Below are 4,656 nucleotides of genomic sequence, written 5' to 3'. Positions count from 1 at the left end.
TGAGAAGCACACCTAATCTCTCTGCTCCCCAGTGTTCTATCCTGTAAAGAAAGAACGATAATAGTAACACCCCACACAGTTGTTAAGAGGATTGAAATATTATGTGAAAAAAGTGCTTATCTCAATGCCTGGGACATAGCCAAGAGAACATGAGTTTCAGCTTTTGTTTAGAAGATTTGTGGACGATTCTGGATTCTGGAAAAGGACTGTAGTTTGCATGAACATGCCCACATACATCCACACACTTTCGGGCCTCTTTGCGCAGAGATAATGCAAGTTGGGATCACTGGATTACACTTTAATAGCATTGTCCCTTGAAACTAAAAGATTGTTCAGAAACGCACCAAAAGTTTCCAAACCTTAAATCTGTCTAATTAACTAAGTAGAAATCATTTCAACTCAGTGACAGAGAGGAGTCATTTCAACTCACTGACAGAGTTCATGTTCGTCATTCCATAGTTACATCCCCACATTTTCCCGAAACAAGTCGTGGGCAGGAGGGACACCAGCTAGGCTTCCCCACCATCAGTCATCCAACAGAAGACAAATCCCTGAGCTCCCTGGCTGGCTCAGTCAGGAAAGCAGGCGACTCTTGACCTCAGCGTCGTGAGTTTGAGCCCCACTTTAGGGGTAAGACTTACTTAAAAACATTTTTTTTTTCAATAAAAAGAAGGTAAACACTTGGGGTTGCTTGATAGAGTAGGTCATCCCACTACACAGTTGTGAGGCTCTGTAAGGAGCAACCTCAAGCAGGTCCTAGAGTTTTGCTCTGCCTGGAACTACCCTGTGGCTTTACATCAATCCTTCAGGTCTCTTAGAGTCTCCATTTTCTCATCAAGGAGTAGGTTGAATGGTTTTGAAGGTCCCTACCAGCTGTGAGCAAATATATAAATGCAGGTTTCATCAAACTGTCTGCTGGGGGAATCCTAGTGATGTCACATTTCACTTGTAGACCACATTAGAGTTTGCACAAGTCTTGACGACACAGACTACAGGTTTTCTTTGGTTAGAGGTCAGTCTCCCTAAAGGTGAGATATTTCCATTTTCATTACTGTCTACTCCTAAAACACCTAAGTTCAATGACACTTCCTCAGTAACACCTCGGCAGCAACGTGGCAGAGTATTTTCTTTATTTAAAGAATCATTTCAGGGGCACTTGGGTGGCTAAGTGCCAAACTCTCGATGGCATCTCGGGTCATGATCTCATGGTTGGTAGGGTTGAGCCCTGCGTTGGGATCTGTGCTGGTGGCTCAGATCCTGCTTGGTATTCTCTTTTTCCTTCTCTCTCTGCCCCTCCCCCATGAGCGTGCGCGCGCTCTCGCTCTCTCTCTCAAAATAAATGTTTTTATTTTATTTTTATTTTTTAAAATTTGAGAGACAGAGAGAGCACAAGCAGGGGAGGGGCAGAGAGAGAAGGAGACACAGAGTCTGAAGCAGGCTCCAGGCTCCAAGCTGTCAGCACAGAGCCCCACGCAGGGCTTGAACTCACAAACCGTGAGATCGTGACCTGAGCCGAACTCAGATGCTTACCCGACTGAGCCACCCAGGTGCCCCAATAAATAAACATTTTTTAAAAAGAATCATTTCATGGCACAGCAATTGGGTAGATTAAGTAGTCTATGCCACACCCCGCAATCATCTAGTATAGAATCATCTAGGATAGAAACATATATTTTCATTAGAAGAGGAAAATGATGGTGATACAGAAGTTAAAAATTGATTGGTTTTTCAAGTAATAAGCTTTAGAGAAAAAGGCTTGATGGGAGATGATTCATACCCTGGCAAGGTTGCTGTTCAACCCAACAACTCTAAAAACTAGGTTAATCAAACGGGGATGCTCTGTTTATCAGAATGCTTTGAGGTCATGTAATTAATTCATGCTTACAGTTGCAAAACTTCCACATGATGAAATGGTCTTAGCAGTGGTTTCACAAGATGAAGATATTTACCATGAAATAGGACTTCTATGCTATGAAATAAAACTTTACAAGGCTCCCAGCTTTATAGACTAGGGCGATTAGCATTTTATATATCTATCAAGTTGGCTCAACAGTTTTAGCTTCCCTGCCTTTTCTTAAATTATAAGTTGTAGCTTTTCAAGGGTAAACGTGGGCTTCCCAGGGATTTTTGCAAATATATCAAGGTTCATAAAAAACAAGAAAATTAATAGTTTCCCTTATTGGTTTGGTCCTGTGAAGCTGATTGTATATTTCTGTTTATTTTCTTCCCCCTGTAGTGGAAAGGGAACTGAAAGATCATTTGTGGTGGTGGGTGGTGATTTGATGCAATTTGTTTTCTCATATTCGTTGAAGTAGTAATTATATTTATGCATATGCTATATTAAGGAGGTGCTCTATTTGAAGTTCCAAGATTTTTGACCATATTTGATGATCATTAACATTTAAAAAAAGCTCCTCTCAAAGGTCTTTTAAAATATTTTTCTATGACTAAGTCGTCAAAAAGGTAGCTTTTATATGCTTCAAGTCTTTGAATTTTTTTAGTATTGCAAAATTTTAGCCCATCTGAGAGAACTCATCAGGTTCTTTCTCTGAGGAAATACAATTTCTTCTCCTGTTTTATATCCATCCTCATTGATAATTTCTTACGAAAGTTGTGAAGGTCTCTTATTCAAAATGCTTCTCTGAGAATTTTCTTAATTCTGTACCTTTTCTACTTCAGTAATTTAAACTGGGAACTATTTCATGTATTACATGTAAATTCACTGTGGCAAAACTATCAGGAAAATTATAGACAATGACAACAGATTACAAATTTAAACTTAAAGTTGGAAAATCTCATTTTATATGTATTTATCAAATTGTATCATGACACCAGGTTTTCTGGCTCCTTTTATGTAACCAGAAATACGTATGTTTTCTGTGATAAAGATTTAAAGAGTTTAAAACATTCGTCTTCACAGGTTTTGTTGAACATTTTCCCTTCAGTGTTATTTCTGTTTAAAAAAATAATTTTGCTTCTGTTTTTATTTTATTTAATAAAAGGCACCCATTTCATACAATAGGTTAGTTGCTCTCATTTATTGATGCTTATTTATAGAACATAATGCTTACACATCCCAATATTACTGATGAGGTAAACATTATTTCAACATTAAAGTTAGTCTTATGTTTTTGACAATGAAAATGACCAAAACCTTAGACTTGTATATGTTCTTTTCCTTCCTTAAAATCAACTATGTCTAACTTCCTTTTGGTCCAAAAGCACAACATGGGAGGATTTGGTTTTTTTGACAAAGCAAAAATTAATGTTAATTTATTATTTGTTCATTTTATTCTTTTGGATTTCAGAAATACTTTTTAACAGCTCTATTGAAATACAGTTGAACATAATAAACTATACATATTTAAAGCTTATGGCTTGAGAAGTTTTGAGATACATAAAAACTATGAAACCATCACTATACTCAAAATAACAAATACATCCAACAGTCCAAAAAGTTTTCTATTTCTTCTTACAGTTTTATTGGATTTTATTTTATACATCTTGAAGTTCTCTTATTAGGTACATATATACATTTAGGATTGCTATGTACCTTTGATGAATTGACCTCTTTACCATTATGAAGTAGTTTTCTTTACCCCTGGTTATATTCTTTTCTTAGAAATATACTTTGTCTAGAATTAATAGTCATTCAAGCTTTATTTTGATTAGTGTTAGCATGGCAAGTCTTATTTTTCCATTCTTTTTCTTTTAATCACTTTGTGTCTTATATTTGAAATACTTGTCTTGTGAGCAGCATATAGTTGGGTCTTCCTTTTTTTCCATTATGACAGTCTCTGCAATTTAATTGAGGTAATTAGAACATTCACATTTAATGTGATTATTGATATAATTAGGTTTATTTTTTTTTTTAATTTTTTTTTTCAACGTTTATTTATTTTTGGGACAGAGAGAGACAGAGCATGAACGGGGGAGGGGCAGAGAGAGAGGGAGACACAGAATCGGAAACAGACTCCAGGCTCCGAGCCATCAGCCCAGAGCCTGACGCGGGGCTCGAACTCACGGACCGCGAGATCGTGACCTGGCTGAAGTCGGACGCTTAACCGACTGCGCCACCCAGGCACCCCTAATTAGGTTTAAATCTATCACCTTGATATTTGTTTTCTAGCTGACTCATCTGTGCTTTTTTCTTTATGTATTGATGTCTTCCTTTGGATTAACTGGGTATTTTTATGATTCCAACTTATCTTTTTTGCTCATGGAAGTGGATTATTTAACATAATGAGTTTTATTCTTATGTGATATGTGTAAGAAAAGTGGGCTTGTCACATTGCCTGGTCTTTATAGTTTAGTGACAAAAACAAAAGAACTATGTTTCTTCTACTTAACATCTAACATTAAATCCTACCTACCATCTGCTTGTTACGGTTGATCACATGTGGTTTAAATAAGTGTGTGCACACACCTCATTTCTGCACTGCTCTCATTTGGTCTTTCACCTCTCTAACTCTGTCCTGGGATCTTATCACTTTTAAAAAGCACTCAGATTTGGGAACATTGAGAATTTGCATCGATAAGCTTACTTCCAAGGCATGTTTTTTGGTTTCTTTGGGCTGCCCTAACAAATCCCCACAAACTGAGTAGCTTAAAACAACAGAAATTTATTCTCTTATAGGTAAAGAGTCCAGAAGTCTG

This window comes from Puma concolor, chromosome E1 (genome assembly GCF_028749965.1).
Source record: "Puma concolor isolate L17-30 chromosome E1, mPumCon1.1.hap2, whole genome shotgun sequence".
Classification (NCBI taxonomy): domain Eukaryota; kingdom Metazoa; phylum Chordata; class Mammalia; order Carnivora; family Felidae; genus Puma; species Puma concolor.
This window is presented reverse-complemented; position numbering follows the sequence as displayed.